Below are 19,068 nucleotides of genomic sequence, written 5' to 3' on the forward strand. Positions count from 1 at the left end.
TTTTTCCTTCATTTTACTTTGAGCTGAATTTAAACATATACCCTGAATTTTTAAGAGGTGTTATTTCACATGTAAACAGTGCCATCTTCTGGCAGTTGAAACTATTTGTGTATTGACCTACAATTCATTATGGATTGTACTGTCGTTTTCTTGGCAAGTAATGTGTAGTTTAACGAATAAAAACCCATAATCTTGGGGCATGTGGTTGGCTCAGGAAGTTAAAGTTCCGACTCTTGGTTTTGGCTCTGATCATGATTTCAGGGTCCTGGAATTGAGCCCTGTATGGGGCTCAGAGCTCAGTTCTGAGTCGGCTTGAGATTCTCTGCCTCTCCCCCTGCCCTTCCCACTCATGCATACTCTCTAAATAAATAAATAAATAAATAAATAAATAAATAAATAAATAAGTCTTGGGGGGAATAACTTTAAACTAAAATCAGTTGATTTTTTTTAAATAGCCTTTAAAAATAAAAGCATTCATTACCATGTCTTTAAATTGATAAAATTTAAAAAGGGATTAAGTCAGGAACTCTAGATTCTACTACTAAATATTCTAACTAGATATTGAATCTTAAACTCATCACATATCTACTCAGGACCTCAGTCTCCTCAACTGAGGAAATAAGACTCTTCAACTGTTCAACTAAGTCATTAATTAAGTTACTTTCAGTCTAAAGTTCCACTTGATTTTTAGTTTAAAAATTTCATTTCTGGTTTTAGCATCCCAATATTGAGTGTAGGCCTGTTTATGACACTTTTTCATAGTTATCTCTTTTACTGATGTGGTTTTGTCTGGTTATGCTCTCTGCTTGAATTTTCTACAGAAATAAATCTTAATTTATATTTATCCTTCTCATTGCCCAAATAGCCTTCTCCTACACATTAGAAAGACATCACTGAATTGTAAATAAAACTAAACTGAAGTAACTGAAAACAAGTTTTTAAAAACTTTCATGATGATTTAAATAAGATGTCAATGTCAAACCGAGCAATTAAAATAGCAAAGACACCTCTCAGGGATGCCTGGATGGCTCAGCAGTTGAGCATCTGCCTTTGGCGCAGGTCCAGATCCCAGGATCTGGGATGGAGTCACATCGGGTTCCTTGTGGGGAACCTGCTTCTCCCTCTGCCTCTGCCTCTCTCTCTGTGTCTCTCATGAATAAGTAAATAAAATCTTAAAAAAGAAAAAAAGAAATCTCTCCAAAGCTTCTGGATTCTTAAGTGTTTACAAAATAAATAAGAAACAGAATAGGCTCAAGTTTGGGCAGTTCTTCCTAACATCCCCATAGATTTTACCAACACTAGCCTGTATTACAGGCTTGTCCCCTCGGATTTATTTAGTGTACCCTTCTTCCTTTGAGTCATTAACTCAATTTTCAAAATATCTTGTTCTAATACACATATACCTTCTTATTCAAACTCTTTGGCATCCATCTAGTCTAGGCTCTCAACTTCCTAGGCCTGCATTACTAAAATATCCGTTATGGAATATCTGAAAAGCATAAAAGCTTTTCTAAAAGTAATGTAAGGATCATCTGGGATGCTGGTTAAAGTGTGTCATCTCCTATACCAGCACTGTCTGACAGAAATTTCAGATGAGTCACAAACGTAATTTTAAATAGTCATGTAGTCAGATTCAAAAACTAAAATGAAACAAGTAAAATTAACCTGATGCATGTGAAAATATTATTTCAATATGTAATCAATTAAAAACCATATCAGTGTGAAACTTTACATTCTTTTTTTTATACTAGTCTTTGAAATCTGGTATTTTTATAATTGTAGCATATCTCAGTTCAGACAAGCACATTTCAAGTGCCTACGAGCCAGCTGTGGCTAGTGGCTATGGTACTGGACTGAATCAGATTCGAAGAAAAGAGAATAAAAGTCAGGAGTCTACATATAGCAAAATACCCAAGTGATTCTTTCACACTCTCAAGTTTGAGGACCACCACTCTAGACTGACCTATATACAATCCACTCTACAACCACTATTGAATTTACACTTCAAAAAAATGCCCCTTTAATTATGTCAGTTCTAAGAGCCTAGAAATCCCTGGTACATCCAACTCAGGTGGATATTTGAAGCTCCCAAAATGTGGCCTCACCTCATCCATCCAACCTGCTCTCCAATTTGAAAAGGTCTTGGGTTCTTCCATGAAATTTTCCTAGGCAAATAGTCAAATGATCATTCATTCAACAAATATTGATGGAGTACCCACTAAATCTCATCATGGATCCTCCATGGTAACAGGGAAGATATAACACAAATCATTACAGAAGTATTACAATGTCATCGTTTTCATTGTAACAATGGAAGCATTGCTTTGAAATAGTGCTCTGAAATGCTAGGAGAATGCATAAGGGCAGGATCTTATAGTCCTGAGAGGCCAAAGGAAATTTCTAGAATACAGTTACATTTAAGTAAAAATCAATCAATCAATTAATTAATTTGAACAGGCAGAAATTTCTAGGCAGCAGTAAGCACATTATGAAAAGCCCTGAGATGGAAAAGTGACTAAAGGAATACGCAGATTGGTAAAGTAATCTGAAAGACAGCCATAGAGTTAGGCAGAAGCCAGATAAAGCCAAGTTTATGAGACTTCAATTTTGGTTTTTTTTTTTCAAGTGTGCATACTTAAACAAAACTAGATTACAAACTCCTCCAAAGGTATAGACCTGGTCTTCTAAACTTAAATATTTCACATCTCCTCATAGCGCACAAAAAAAGTATTTAATAAGGGATGTCTAGGTGGCTCAGCGGTTTAGTGCCCACCTTCGGCCCAGGGCATGATCCTGGAGACCCGGGATGGAGTCCCATGTGGGGCTCCCTGCGTGGATCCTGCTTCTCCCTCTTCCTGTGTCTCTGCCTCTATCTCTCTGTGTGTCTCTCATGAATAAATAAAATCTTTAAAAAAGCATTTAATAAGTGCTTCTTCTATACATGAAAAACATACTTTGCCAGCCTTTTAAATTCTAGAATATCCAAAATTATACCAAAAATTATTTATATATTCAGATAAATGAAACCGAAGAAAATTTTTTCCTTAAGTGCTGAGTATCGATATAAAATTCCTCAGAAAGAGAAACAATTTTTATTTGTAGTAAGCTGAGCATGTGGCTCTACCGGTATGATGCCTGAGTTCTGCCTCTAAATTCCTGGTGGAAGGAGTGAAAAGATGGTGATTTAAACACACCTGTGTATATACACAGGTACAAAAGACTAAAGGGTGTAAGGAAAATATGGTAGGGCTACTTGACCTATTACCTATGATTCAAACTGATCAATATATGGTAACACTGTCATAGGCAGCATTCTAAGATGGCAGAAAAATCCATGGCCTCTAAAGTTCCACTTGATTTTAGCTTTAGAAATTTCATTTCTGCACATTTTAGATAATCTCTGTTTGAGTGTGGCCAGAGCCCATGACTATGATGGGATTCACTTCCCGGATTAAATTCATCAAAGGTAAAAAAAAAAAAAAATCATCAAAGGGGAAATTAACTGACTAGGTCTAATCCAATCAGATGAATCCTTAAAAGAGATCTCCATGAAGTCAGAGAGACTCACAGTATGAGAAGGTCTATGGAAGAGCCATCTGGCTAAGGCACAAGACTCCCCTCTGGCCAACGAGCAAAACAATAACGCCAGTCCAAGAAACACAAAGTTATTAATTCTGCCAACAACCAAGGGGCTTGGAAGAGAACCCTGGATCTTCTGGGTTGATGGATGCAAGTGGATGAGATTCCACTTGCAGAGACACCTGTATTTCAACTGCGTGAGACTCTTAAGCTGAGCATCCAGCTGTGTCACACCAACCCCTGATCTACCCGACCATAATAAATGTGTGTTAAGCCATCAATTTGCAGTAACTTGTCATGCAATCATAGAACAGTAAGACACTAGGGCATTTCTCATTTAAGCAAGTAGGATAGCATGTCTGGTAGGTAGTTTTCGAGGCTTGAGTTTTACAAATAATATTTCTAGCTCCTTCAAGGACTACACTGTTTTTGCAATTGACATGGATTGTGCGCTCTCTTCCAAGCTTCTCATCCTAAGGTAAAATCCGTGAATTCGTGGGTCAAAATTCCCTGACAACTTCTTCAGTGTGTCTGGGCCTGTTTGGTGGGGGAACTTATTCCCGAGCAACTTATTCCCGGGCACAGAGGCTGCCCCTGCGGCTCCCGGCTGACAGCACAGGACAAGGGCTGCGGCTCACCCCTTTAACCCCAACCCGATTCCTTTGTTTTTGAAGAAGAATAATAAATGCATTTACTAAATTTTGAATAAGATTCTTGTGCACCTAGTTAATAAATTAACAATTATGTCATTTTGGGGAATTTGCTTTTTTCTTTTTAAAATATGGATGTTGTTATAAACATTTATTTCCCTTAGATATTTCCTGCTAAGAACTTTCTTTGATTGTTGGCCCACATGTTCAAAAAAGTAGCAAAACAAATTTGAATCATGACATTGTATTAATAAGTAATGGTTTAATAAAGTGAACAAATATATCTCCATACTGGTATAATTTATATTTTTTAACAATCCAGTTGCTTATACAGAATATAATCTTTAGTAAAAATTAAGAACCAAGTATTATTGAGAACATATTAATAATTCCATAAGTTCTTATAAAGAGCAATATGGGTTGTTTCTTATCAGAAAGTATTACCATGTTTTGTTATGATTTTGTTTTGATATTTTAATTCTGTTATGGTAATGGCAAATAGTCACTTAGAAGTCTTTTCATGGCTCAACCATGTTAGGTACCAAAGGTATAATTTGAAAGGTAGGTGATAATCTTATTCATATTTAATCCCCGGAGACTGTTTGATGGAATGTGTATGTGTGTATGTATGATGTATATATGAAGAATGGGTTCTGCAGTCAGTTGGATTTGACAGCACAGTGTGTTTAAAGTATAATTGAAATTCAAAACAACTTAGAACAGTTTCAGATATAGAAACTATCAATACAGAGCCTCTATGAAAAATTAACAAGCCATGGTTGTTATTAAATTAATAAAATAGATTTAATTTCCTAAATGATTTTATAATTATATACTAAATTTGATCAAACATCGTTTGCCCATGATACATTTTTAGCTTATCGTTTCTGAATATTTTGTTTGTAGGGTTATTTTTATTATTTATCTATATGTAAGTAAAGGTGAATTGGTTCTGGTAAATCTATCAACTAATAGACTAAGATGTTATCTGAGTGAATGGAAAGATACTTGTTGAGCTTTACAGACAAAATAAAGAAACCATACCTACGGGTCTTTATCAAATATTTGTGAATACCAATTTATAAAATACTTATGAGAAGAAAAAGCTTTGTGAAAACATGGAAAATCACTTTACTTTAAATTTATATTTTTTTCTCTTTGGATAAACTTGGTTTTTTCAACTGGAACAATTCTCTTATAACCTGCCTTGTATTTATAACTCATTCAAACAATGTAGTAGTCAAGCTATATTTATCAGGTTACAGATCAGTCATGCACATTAATTCTATTATTTCTGCTGGGATTTCCCCCTTAAAAATTGAATATGACAGTGTTTTTTATTCTGGAGTAATGTACATAGTCTTTAAAACATCAACTGACAACAAAAAGACTTACTGAACCCTAGAGTTTTTGGTTTAGTGTTGGAGATCAAGTGGATTAAAAGTTAAATGATATATTTTTATTATTCCTTGGTCTCAGTATAGTTATAAATAAAGATGCTAACTTTTCACACTGAAATAGATGGCAATCATCTTTTGACAGGTAGTCTTTTGGATGATCCAGAATATACCTTTTTAAGCTTGTGTTACATTAGTATCAAAGGAAACTTGAAATGAAGTTTCATTAATTTCTAGGTCTCCAAGAATATTCTTGCAGACCCTAGTATGAGACACAACAGGCTGAAGCATTTAGATATTCACAGAATTTTGTTATTCTTAAAAGTGATGATATGAGTTCATATAATTAAACAGTTATTAATAAGATAGGTTCCTTTTTAGTTTTGGAATTTTACATCAAGATTCTTATTAAATTTGAGTTATTTTTATTTTCCATTGAATTAATAAGAAATTATAATATTTAGCTCCTAAGGGCAGCCAAATATGCTACTGTAATACAGCTAAACATCTTAGGGACTTAGGAAGTTCTGTGCTTCTATCCCTAGGATGGCTGCCTGCCTTAGGATAATGATAAGGAGTATGGGAAAAGCAGGCCATTACTTAATGCCCCAAGTACACTTGGCACTTGAAGGAAGGTTGCTTGAAGGACTCTGGAAATGTGAATATACCTGCCTCTTTTCTTTCTCAAAGATCTTGTTTAAAATAGTGTATCCCATTAGTAACAGAAAAAGTGATGAATATACACCAATATGGTTTATTTATCTCGAAATTATAAACATTTCCAGGCTATTAGGCACTTGTGCTATCTATTATACTTTATATATATTTAAAATATATATTTACATGTGTATTTCAACTGTTATATTTTATATATGTTATATTTAAACATAATAAATAAATATATATATTAAAACATACTAAAGTTAGAAATTGGAGAACGATGAGATAAATGTTTCTTTTCAAAATGATTCTTGTTGGAGAGCCTGGGTGGCTCAGTTGGTTAAGCATCATTGGTTTCAGATCAGCTTGTGACCTCAGGGTTGTGAAGTCAGGCCCCAAGTCTGGCTCTGAGCTCAGCATGGAGTCTGCACCAGGCTCTCTCTCTCTCTCTCCTTCCCACTCGGTTCTTCCTCCCTCCTTTCAGGCTCTCTCTCTCTCTCTCTCTAAAATAAATAAATAAAATCTTTAAAAATGACTTTTATTATAACATTGAAAGATAATTTATTTTTACTTTCACTTCATGTATTAGTAACTATATTAAAGTGTATGTGGTTAATATGCCTCACTTTTTTAAAAGTTGATTTAATTATTTGTAAAGAATTATTTAAAAGTCGGATACTGAGTTTGGTTTATTTTAACACCAAATGTATTTCAAATGTTATATTTTTTGTTTGTTTTTGAATTTTTTTGACCATTAAAGTTAAAAAGATAAATTACAAAGATATGAAGATGAAAATGGAAAAAGTTCATTATTGACTTATTATTTATTTTTATTTATCTGTATTTTTAATTTTAATGAATGTATCTAAAAAGAAAGAATTAATCAGTTTTGACCCATTTCTTAAAAATATGAAAATACATCTTTCTATTAGTTTAGAACTAAATGTTTCCCATCTTTTAATTGCCTTTGGAAATAATTTGTAATTTAGAAAAATTATAAACAAGTTAGAAAAATTTGTTTCCAAGTTTTTCAATTGTACAGGTGAAGTTGTTTTTTTTTATTCGTAGAGACACAGAGAGAGAATGAGAGTCAGAGACACAGGCAGGGGCAGAAGCAGGCTCCATGCAGAGAGCCTGACATGGGACTCGATCCAGGGTCTCCAGGATCATGCCCTGGGCTGCAGGTGACACTAAACCGCTGTGCCACCGGGGCTGCCCCTGTTTTTTTTTTTTTTTTAATAATTGATACAACATGCTCTCTCAGCAGCATGACTGTCTTTTGAAAAACATTTGCTCATTCATTTAAAAAAGTCACGTTTTCTTTAAAAGAATATTTTGGGTGTTAATTTTTCTGAAATTCTTGTCAGATAGCCCAGTACCACGTGTTACCTCCATAGAGAAAGGGTGAGCAAACTTGAAACAGTTGACTTTCATTTCCTCAAGATACCAATAGTGACCTGTAACTTTCTGATGTGTAGGCTGCTTGAGGGTGCTGGTGTCAATCCATTTGTTACATTTTATTACAGTTTAGTTTATTTTCTTAGATTAAAAAAATCAACCTAAGTAGAAGTTCTAAGAGTTCTTTGTATACCCCCAAAGGACTGTTTTTTTGTTTTGTTTTCTTTATAAAGATTTTATTTATTTATTCATGAGAGGCACAGAGAGAGAGAGAGAGAGAGAGAGAGAGTCAGAAACACAGGCAGAGGGAGAAGCAGGCTCCATGAAGGAAGCCTGATGTGGGACTGGATCCCAGGTCTCCAGGATCATGCCCTGGGCCGAAGGTGGTGCTAAACCACTGAACCACTGGGGATACCCACAAGGGATTGTTTTGTACACATATCTCACTTTGCAAATCATTAGTTGAAAGTATGTGTACAGAAATCCTATTGCCTGAAGGATAGGCATCCTGAGTTGGGGATGGTAGTGTTCCCTGCTTGCCCCCACTCTCAGGTAGACATGAGAAATTGAGAGACATTTTCCTTCAGGAAGCAGCTTGGATGACTGACCTGCCTGTGTGGAAAGTTGAGCTATCATTTTCCATGTCGCCTCTGCCAGACCAATCCTGTGAGGAAAATACATTATTTCTTTGGGAAAGGGTGCCCCAGACTTTTGGACACCATTCATTTTCCACTTAAGCTTACTGAAGGCACAGAATAAAAACCCTCTTATGAGTTTCAACAATTCTCATGTGGTAAAAGTCCATTTGGATCCCGTAAAATAATTTTACTACTGGTAGCACAGAGGTGGAATGTCATGGGATCATCTAAGGGAGCAGCAATCTCCAATCAGTCTACCAAAAGCATAGTTCATGGGCACATGCGCCAGAAAACAATAGAACTTGTCACATAAAATTTTTGTGAGGATTACAGGAGATAATAAAACTGAAGCTTTGGTTATTTTAAATATATTATTCTTGTTCTATTCTTCTTATTAATTATCATTCTTATTTAGATAGCTTTTTTCCAAGTTTCTCCAGCATATCCTGATACATCTAGGATAACTAAAGGAGTCCTCAGATGATGCAACCTAAGGAAAAGGTGAGAACAGACACTCTCTTACCATTATGGCAAACAAGGTGGAATTATAATGGCTAGCATTTTTTGAGCACTTCTTTTCTGCCAGGCACTCTTCCAAGGGCTTTATGTGAATCTACTTATTTAATCCTTTCACAAGCATGCAAGTTAGGTACTATTATTGCCTGCATTTTATAGCTAAGAAAATTAACTTATAGAAGGAATCTGAAAAATTTATCCAAGGTCACCCAACTTAGAGAACCGAGGTCAAGTCCCGACAATCTAGATTGCAGCAGGATGTGAATCCTGAAAATATGAAAAGTCTGGCTATATTTTAAATAATCTCCTTTGAGGTGATGGGCAGTGGGCCCTTATGTCCTGTCCCCCCCTCCATTCTTGACATAAAACTCCTTGGAGTCATGTAGCAGTGAAATACAATGTAGATGAATGGCCAGAAACCTAGTGGACACTCAAAGAGAAGACCCTGCACTTTAAGATATTATCTTAAAGGGTGGAAATGAGGGGAAGAGGTCCTAAGTAGAGTAAGAGAGACCAGAAGTGGGATCCAGGTTGGAGTATCAGCTTTTCTGAGTAGGTAGCCCAAGGGGTATCCCGAGTAGGGTTACAACATTAGAAGTTGTTTTCTATTTTGTGCTGTTTACAAATGCCCTGGCCAGGGACAGAATGATTGAAATCCAGTCTATTGCTCAGCTCGCCAATTCTGTGGATAGTTCTGGCAAAAGGAAATGAGAAAGAATATCCAGTACAGTAAGAGTGTAAAGGGCAGGGGGGGAACCTGGGTGGCTCAGTCCATTAAGTGCAGGACTCTTGGCTTTGGCTCAGGTCAGAATCTCAGGGGCGTGAGAACCAGTTGGCCTGGGATTCTTTCCCCTATCCTGTCCCTCCCCCTGTGGTCCTCCCCACCACCACCATTCTTGCACACATGTGTGTGTGCCATAAATAAATAAATAAATAAATAAATAAATAAATAAATAAATAAATATCTTAAAGAATGTAAAAAGATGAGATATTGAGAGACATTTTGAAAATGTGTTCATATGTGTTTGGTTGATCTCTGATAAATAAAGTCTGGAATCTTAGAGATCATAGTAGAGTTGTATACATGGAGATGATGACTAAGTTTGTGGGATCAGATTCATTTTCCTTCAAGTGAGTTTAGGTCAGGAAGAGAAGAGACTGAGGGAAGGATCTAGGGGTAGTAACTAATAAAATGTCACACAGAGGAAAAAAAGGCGATGAAGGAAAGTCAGAAGAAGTAGGAGGCAAATCATGGGAGATGAATGTCATAAAAACCTATTTAGTTAGAGGCACCTATTTGAGTTAGGTGAAAAAAAAGTTTTAGTAGCTTAGTACACTATACACAAATAAGAAAGGGAAAACATCATCAGATTTTGTATTTAGAAGATCTTTGATGAATTAAGAGGAAGCAATTTGGGCCACGTGGTAGGGACAGAAGTCTTGCTGAGTTTTGAAGTGAGGGATGAGGAGATAGAAGCAAAAGTTTCGTGAATAAGAAAATTGGAGAGTGGGGAAATAACATGAGCCATTGCTGGGTTTGAGGAATTTTAGTTTTAGAAATAAAACAAAGAGGAAATATGTGTTTTTAATTTAATTTATTCTTTTAAATTTTAATTTTAAATTATTTTTAGGAATAAAATAAAGAGGAAGGATGAGCCAGAGCAATATAAAAACTAAAGTTGAAGGTCAGAAAGGTGGAACTAATAGAGCCAGACACTGGAAACCACAGAAAGCAGTGACATCAAGGACCCAACTGGAGAATAAGCCTTAGAAGAGACATTTCCTTCTTGGAAAATCAAAATATATAAGAAAGGAGAGGCAGGAGTGTAGATGAACTTTTATTTTTTGGGAAGCATTACATGAAGTGCGGAATGACCTTCAGTTTCTCAATGGAGGAGGAAGTAAGATAGGGAAGTTGGGGAGGGCAAAGATAGGCAAACAAGGAAAAGGGATTGGAAAGATTCTGGGGGTAGCCATTCTGAGAAATGGGAAGATAAATCAACCAAGGGAAAAAAAATAGCACAGAGCATTGTTCCTCGATAGATGTTTCCCGAGTACTATTTATCACATGATGTGGAGCTGTATGGATACAAGAGGGAGAGAAAACAGCTTTTCTTTTCCAGGTAAATCTATCTGGGGAGCCAATACACAAAAATAGCTGTAAAGGAAGAGGTATAACATAAGAACCAAGTGAATATATGCTGTAAATGCAAAATGAATGCAAAGGTAACTATGGGACTGTTTCTTGGAGGACATAGTAGTTCTTGAAGGGTACTTGGAACTTCAGCAGGCAAAGATGGTGGGTGGCTGTTGGGGAAGGTTACATTGAGCACATGAAGTCTTATGTGGATCATAAAGAAAAGGTAGGACAATAACCTTTTTGGATGTAGACATATAGGTAGGACATTACAAGCACAGAACTTAAAATCAACAGACCAAAAGTATGGAAGGGCCAAACCAGTTCACTTTTTACCCAGGACACAGTCTTCATGTAATTAGATCACATCGGGGTCCCCTTTCTAGAGAGCCTTGTGTGGCAGGTGGAAAAGTTGGGACTTTTCCCAGGAGACATGAGGAAGCCATTGGAAGTTCTGAAACTCGGGAAGAATGTAACTAAAGTGATGTTTTAGTAACATGATGGTAGCTGCCATGAAATACAGATTGGAAAGCTCTGTAACAGTCTAGGCAAGAAGCACTCAAGACTTTCTTCACTGTTTAAATCTGGTGAATGTTGTAATTACCAGGAGAAGCCTGTTTTACCCCATCATCATAAAGTCATCACTCCCCCCCTCACTTTTTCCTATCTTCGGTATCTTTGATTTCTGCTTCATTAATTCTTCCAAACTTTCAGTCTTCTTCTTAGCTCCTACCCTTTGCTGTTGGCCTTGTTTGGTTTGTCTTCCACTGCTCTATCTGTATGAGCTGTTCTGCTCTGTTCTTACTTGATTCAGAGAGTAAGCCTGCACATTTGGGCCTAGCCACAGGAGAGTCCAATCAACTGAGGACCTGATGTTCCGTTCCTAATGTTACTGCCATATTCCATAATATTTGCTAAGCTGTAATGGTCACTAATGTTTGATGTCATTTTATTGAATAAATTCAATAAAGTATTTCTTCTTTTTTCCATGGGATTATAACTAACAGATGAGCATGTCAAATTTAGTGTGGTTGTATTTTTGAGTAGGAGATAAGGATAGTTGCTCCAGTAACCCTATACGTTTATTAAGTTTTCACATAATTGTATTCGGACTTGAAAGTCTTTAAAATTAAATTCAGAAAATCATATATGTTAACTTGATCTTGAAGCTCACCTTGGAATACTAAAATATTGCCATTGGTTTTCTGTCTGGATACATTGTTTTCTTATTTAATAAATTCTCAGTTTCTGCCTTCCCTTACAGTGACTTAGACTCTGAAACATAGTAAACATTTAAGTATATGAGGTGAAAATGTATATAAAAATGAATGGAAATGAATAGAAAGTAGTCTTGGATCTGGCATGTGGATATATCTACACAACAGTTTGTTCCCTCTGCCATTTGAATCCATAATAACCTTCCTTTAAAAGCATCATTACACTAGTTTCTAAGTATCTCAAAATTATCTTTAAGGCTTTAGGAAAGTAGAAATTTTGAGTAACTAATGCTTAATGCAAATTGTGCCAAAGGCAGTAAGAAAACATCGAGTACCTAAGATCGTCTTTTAAATTATATTTCATAAATGATTCACTCCTGCATTTCTGCTTGGACGCTTCTACATGAACCTTTTTTTCTTCCTTTTTCTTCAGTGAAAGAGGACAAACTTGGTTTTATCTCAAGAGCTCAAGAAAGGGTAAAAAATGGGTAGAAAGAAGTCTTTATTGTGGAAAATGAATCCATTTTGAAGTTCAACTGGAATAAGCAATTTTTGAATTTTGGGTAGACAATTTATCCAACTTCATAATTAACTTGATTATTTGATTTATTATGTAAACAAAGTATAATGTTTCTGAAAGCCTATAAATAATCACTTTTTCCAACCATGAAAGATTAAGTGAAAACAAAGGGAGTGAACAAAAAAGGGGGGGTCACAGATCTGTATCTGTATGGAGGCAGAGGGCAGTACTTTTGGGGAGTGCAATTTACATGAGCATCTGGGTCTTTTGTCATGTTTTGGATGGATGACCTGAGTCTGATATATTGGTGAATAGCATTAAGAAAGGTCTGGTTGTCAAAGGCTAGAAAGAAAAATGCAATTAGCCACAGCAATGAGGTGATGTCTGTGTTTGGGGGAAAAAATCGACACCTAACTGGCAATAGAAAACACTGAAATGAATCAGTAAAAGGCCAGATTTTGTGTGTGTGCATGTGTGTGTGTATGTATTACATAATGATCTTAACTCAGTAGGATATGACAACATGTCATTTTTTGTTAATGTTTGGTTTATGTGATGCAAGTGAATGTGTACCTGTTACCAAAGAAATGACATGAACCCAATGAATTTTTAACTTGTAACACACCAACCTGACATTTGTAATACTGTTTGTTTCCATTTAAAGAAAATTAGAGGGATCCCTGGGTGGCGCAGTGGTTTGGCGCCTGCCTTTGGCCCAGGGCGCGATCCTGGAGACCCAGGATCGAATCCCACATCGGTCTCCCGGTGCATGGAGCCTGCTTCTCCCTCTGCCTGTATCTCTACCTCTCTCTCTCTCTCTCTCTCTCTCTCTGTGACTATCATTAAAAAAATTAGAAATAAATAAAAGTGCACTTGGAGTCCAAAAGAAGTTTGCTCTTTTTTTGGTCTAATTTTTTTTTCTTTATAAACCATGCTATCCATAGTAGAGAAGCATATCTAATCTTCCAATTAGGTCAGGCCCCAGGATAATCAATCTCTTTAACAGCAGATGCCTTGTTTTAGCAAATGAATGCTTGGTTTCAAAAGCAGTTTTGTGTTGAGAGAGGAGTGCAGTTGGCATGGGTGATTAGAACTCTTTTAAACCCTATAAAACGCTTCTGTAGATTGTTTTATGCCCACACTTTGTGAACTGAAGTAAATGCTGTATATCTCCATCTTGAAATGAACATGGCAGGGACTTTATACAGCCTGTGAGAACATCAACATGTATATAAATGGAATTATCTGAAGAAAAACATTTTTATGTCCATTTGAATTAAACCGTGATTTTGATAACATTTAAAACTAGTGAATATGTTTTTAGTTAGTGAGCTTCATATTAATTAAATATGCTTCTTAAGGAGTATAGCTTAATTATTGGGTTAGCATTTTTAAAACTGAAAACTACAATGGCAAGTTAACAGGATTCTTATATTTATTGTTTGGCCTACATTTACACGAATCTGCAAATGCCTCCCTTCCTGTCTAATGCCTTTTCAGTTCTTATTCACATCATGCGTCAATGAGCAGTGTGCAAGACAACTCTGAAATCAGGAAAAAATCATTTAACATTGAAGTTTATAAGCTGTATATTAAGTAAAAACTATAGATTGACTTTATTTTGCTCGAAACAACTAATTTAATATGTGTTGAAATATAGTGAAATACATTTCACTATGGTATAACAAAAAAAATCTCTAAGACTTCAGTAAATTATTTTACATAATGTTCAAAATCTGATTGCTAGACCTCATCAGTTATGCCTGAATGTGATACATAAAATAATTCAGAAGGCCACATGAATATTTATTTCCTTTTTTAAGCGAGTAGTCATATAATAAGAAGCATTGAGTTGAAACATTTGCAAAGTAGTTAAGAAAAAAAGCACTCACTTGCATATTTGAGATGTTTTCATTTCAACTTTATTGTATAATAGTTCTACCAATACTTCTCCCCTCTTAAAAATTGTTTCAATCGTGTCTAATCTGTGGAAAGTTAATATTTTCCATAGTGAAAGTGGATAAGACAGCTGAGGAAAAATTAAAAGCATATAGTCTTTAATTTAAGAAACATTTGATACTAATTACTTCCTACCCTTCACAAGACTTAAATGTTGGTGAATGTATAGGATTACATTACTTTTTTAAGCAAGGTTTTAAGGCCAAATTTGGTAGATAAGGTAGAGGTCCGGTAAGATGAGATTTTTAAAATACAAGCATTTTTTTAAATACAGTCATTCTTTATAATACCAAATACCAGAATAGAACTGTGGCAATCCACTTGTGCTTATTCTAACTCATAATAGCATTTTTTCTTTCTTTTTTTCTTTCTTTCCATTTATTTATGCGAAAAATCCACTTTAATAATCTAGCTTCAGCTCAGTTGACAACTTCTCAAGTGTAAGAGAAGTCTTTCCAAGAGGCCTCAATCCACTAAGAGGTTACAGCTCAGAGAAGGGAAGAGCTCCAAGAAGCCCTGGAAGGGGCTGATGGTCTGGAGGACTCCTGAGGTGCAGGCGGTCTCCTGGATGGAGTACATGGCCAGCTGGGGGCTGCCTAAATCTAGAAGCTGCAGGCCCAGCCGAGAAGCCAAGAGAGGTCCGATGGTGGTCCCACAGGGAGAGGCATTCCGCACCATGAGATCCTGCAGGGGCACCCCGACACTGTTGGCCACCTGTCAGATCAGGGCCTCGGAAACCGCATTCGAGGCACAGCGCTGCTTGCTGTTCACCATGATCACAGGGCCCTTGTGGAAAAGGGGCCTGTGGTTCTCCTCGTGCTTGTCTGGGTGGTTGGGGTGCACGGCGTGGGCCACGTCTGCGCTGATCATGTAGAATTTGGGGATGGCTTCCTCTACCCCCGTCAGGTGCTGGGAGGGGGCCGAGATGCGGCGCAGCACCAGCTGTCAGCAGTGACTGAGCCCCCTGGGCACCCTCGGAGCCCGCCTCTTCGTTGTCATAGAGAGCGACCATGCACAGTGGGGCTCCAGGGCCAAAGAGGCAGGGGCCACACAGGAGTCGATCAAAGCCTGCAGGGCACAGAAGCAGCTGTGCAGATTGTCTAGCCAGGCGCAAAGATGAACTCCTCATAGGCACCAGCCAGGACCGCAGGCTGCGTGCCAGCAAGGCCCAGCTCCACCTCCAAGATCTCCTCGGGGCTCAGTCCCAGAGGGGCCACAGAAGGGACATGAGAAGGAGTGGTGGCGGTCATCTGCAGCATTGAGAAGCCCAGGCTCAGGAGTCCCCTTCTCCAGCTCCTCCGGGACAGCTGCGGCAAGAATGGGGACTAAGGGCAGCTCCCTGTGGGGCCCAAAGTTCTCGTTGACATTTCACGGCAGAGGGATGGCCAGGTGGGGGATGGGGAGAATGGGCCGGTGCACGTGCCCCAGCCGCTGACCCAGCCGGCCTGAGGGAGGGCACTTGACAAGGACGCGTCCAGTCAAGGTCAGGTCCCCGTCGGACCGGGTGCTCCAGATCCCACAGCAGAGGTCTCCACGCCAACCTGCTGGAAGCCCACCTGGCTACGGCGGGAGCGCCGTTGCACCCGGAGGCAGGGACTGTCCGGGTGGACCCCGGTGAGGCTGAAACCATTGCCAGGAACACCCTGGCCTCCCACAGCACAAGCGATGATCTGATGATCGTGGAGGAGCTCCCGGGCAGGAAGTACTTGCTCTCCGGCTTGATATCCCAGCTCTCCGTCTCTTTGAGTTCATGGAAGGCAGCCTGGAGGAGGCGGCTGCGGCACTGGGCCACCGCGTGGAAAGGAGGGGGCTTTTTAAATTTATTATTATTTTTTTACAAATTTATTTTTTGTTGGTGTTCAATTTGCCAACATATAGAATACCACCCAGTGCTCATCCCCTCAAGTGACCACTCAGTGCCCATCACCCAGTCACCCACACCCGCCGCCCACCTCCCCTTCCACCACCCCTAGTTCATTTCCCAGAGTTAGGAGTCTCTCATGTTCTGTCTCCCTTTCTGATATTTCCCACTCATTTGTTCTCCTTTCCCCTTTATTCCCTGTCACTATTTTTTATATTCCCCAAATGAATGAGACCATATAATGTTTGTCCTTCTCTGATTGACTTACTTCACTCAGCATAATACCCTCCAGTTCCATCCACGTCGAAGCAAATGGTGGGTATTTGTCATTTCTAATGGCTGAGGAAGATTCCAGTGTATACATACACCACATCTTCGTTATCCATTCATCTTTCGATAGACACTGAGGCTCCTTCCACAGTTTGGCTATTGCGGACATTGCTGCTAGAAACATCGTGCAGGTGTCCCGCGTTTCATTGCATCTGTATCTTTGGGGTAAGTCCCCAGCAGTGCAATTGCTGGGTCGTAGGGCAGGTCTATTTTTACCTCTTTGAGGAACCTCCACAGTTTTCCAGAGTGGCTGCACCAGTTCACATTCCCACCCACAGTGCGGGAGGGTTCCCCTTTCTCCGCATCCTCTCCAACATCTGTGGTTTCCTGTCTTGTTAATTTTCCCCATTCTCACTGGTGTGAGGTGGGATCTCATTGTGGTTTTGATTTGTAGTTCCCTGATGGCAAGTGATGCAGAGCATTTTCTCATGTGCGTGTTGGCCATGTCTGTGTCTTCCTCTGTGAGATTTCTGTTCATGAGATGACAGAAGGTTTAGTTAGAAAGGACAGATCACATTTCCTGCTGTTTGACTTTCATTTTGTTTTCTCCAGTTTGAATTACTGAAAAAGAAATGGGAAGGATCAGTTAGCATTCCTCACGCCACTAAGGAGGCTTCCTGTCAAATTATATGGAAGGTGGGTATAACTCCTCATTTTGTTGTATGAGACTATTTTTAAATTTTCTGGAGAGATAATTGGAGAATCGCTCAAGCATGTTTGAGGATCGGGAGTGATCCTCCCGGAGGAGATGGAGAAGATGCTGAAAGCGGCGCCCGCCGAGCAGAGCGGCTCCTGGAGCCCAGGGAGCCGCAGGCGGAGCTCCCGGCAGGCCCGGGCGGAGGAGCGGAGGAGGCGGGAACCGGTGCGGCGGAGGCGACACAGGAGAGCGCAGGAGGCAGCAGCTGGTGGAGAAGGAGGTCAAGATGCGAGAGAAACAGTTTTCCCAGGCACGACCCCTGCCCCGCTACGTGCCAGTCCCGAAGGAGGACTTTGACCTGAAGACCCACGTCGAGTGTCGGCGGCGCCGCTGGCTGCCTGCGCGGTGCTTAGCAGCCAGGTCTGCCGGTCCTCGGTCGAGATGCTGGCGAGATTCAGTCCTGGCAGAAGCGCCGGGTTGGCCTCGACCGGCTCAGGCGCACCCTTTCCCGTTATGTGGACAGGCACGAGCCGGAGCTGAAGGGGGTCATCTGCTTCCAGGCCATCGCGGAAGTGTACGCCGACCCCCTGCGCAGTGCGGCCAAGAGCCCGAACCCAGCCCTCACCTCCGGGTGAAGCCCCGCCGCGGTGCTGCAGGGTGGCCCCGCCCGCAGAGGCCACGCGCACCTGGACGGACGTCATCGTCCCGGGAGCGGAGGCCTACACTCAGCTCCTGAACTGACTGTGGTCGGGGCCCGGACTCCTGCTGCCCCCCGAGACAGAGCCGCACGCTGGGCCCTCGGCCACGCGGGAGCGCTCCCCGGGCCCTGGGGGGTGGGGGGAGCGGAGCGCCGCCGGGGCTCCTGTGCCAGGCTGCGTGCTCTTCTGTACGGAGCTCGGCCCCTAACGTACCGGCCAATGGATAAAAAGTGGGGAGGCTCCTGGGAACTCAGAATTTGCAATAACCCTTCGGGGTCCTGACCCAGGCCTGCCCGGGCTGAGGAGCCGGTGCAGAGGGGGCCTCGAGCTCTGACCGGCCCCTGCGCTCCCCAGCCCGTGTTCTCTTTCACAAAGGACAAATTATGGTACCGGAATCTGCCAAAGATCCCCTCCTGCCTCAGCCCCCCTTTGCAGGGGCCTCGGAGGCTGAGGAGAGCCACATCCAGATTGGGGAACCAGCTCAGGCGGTGCACTTGTCAAACCCCGCTCCACCCTGCTCTCCTGCATTTTATTACTTTGTTCAAGGGCCAGAGACCTCAGGTGTCATCCTTGAGGTCCCAGCCCCGTCCCCTTTTTGCAGACCCCAAACTCTGATCTCCATGGTGACTGCTTCACCGCCATGGTTACAGACTCCTAGCCTGGGCTCTGTGGCTCTGCCCATGCTTCTACTGTGGGCCCACCTGAGGGTACCTCCTGCCATCTCTCCAGCCCAGGACCTTGTGCTTCTCACGCTGGGAGTGGGGGAAGGGACCAGACACCCCCTCTTTGCCCTCCACCTGTGTCTCCAGGCCTGATGCACAGCATGTGGCCCCCCAGCCCAGCCCTCTCCCTTCCACTGGTGCCTTGCTTA

General features: G+C 40.3%; 1 pseudogene; it reads right to left on the bottom strand.

Moving 5' to 3' along the window:
* Nucleotides 1-14,611: 14,611 nt before the first annotated feature.
* LOC140611595 (aspartyl aminopeptidase pseudogene) lies at nt 14,612-18,200 on the bottom strand (annotated as a pseudogene).
* Between the last annotated feature and the right edge of the window lie 868 nt (nt 18,201-19,068).

The sequence above is a fragment of the Canis lupus genome, chromosome 20 (assembly GCF_048164855.1).
Source record: "Canis lupus baileyi chromosome 20, mCanLup2.hap1, whole genome shotgun sequence".
Lineage (NCBI taxonomy): Eukaryota > Metazoa > Chordata > Mammalia > Carnivora > Canidae > Canis > Canis lupus.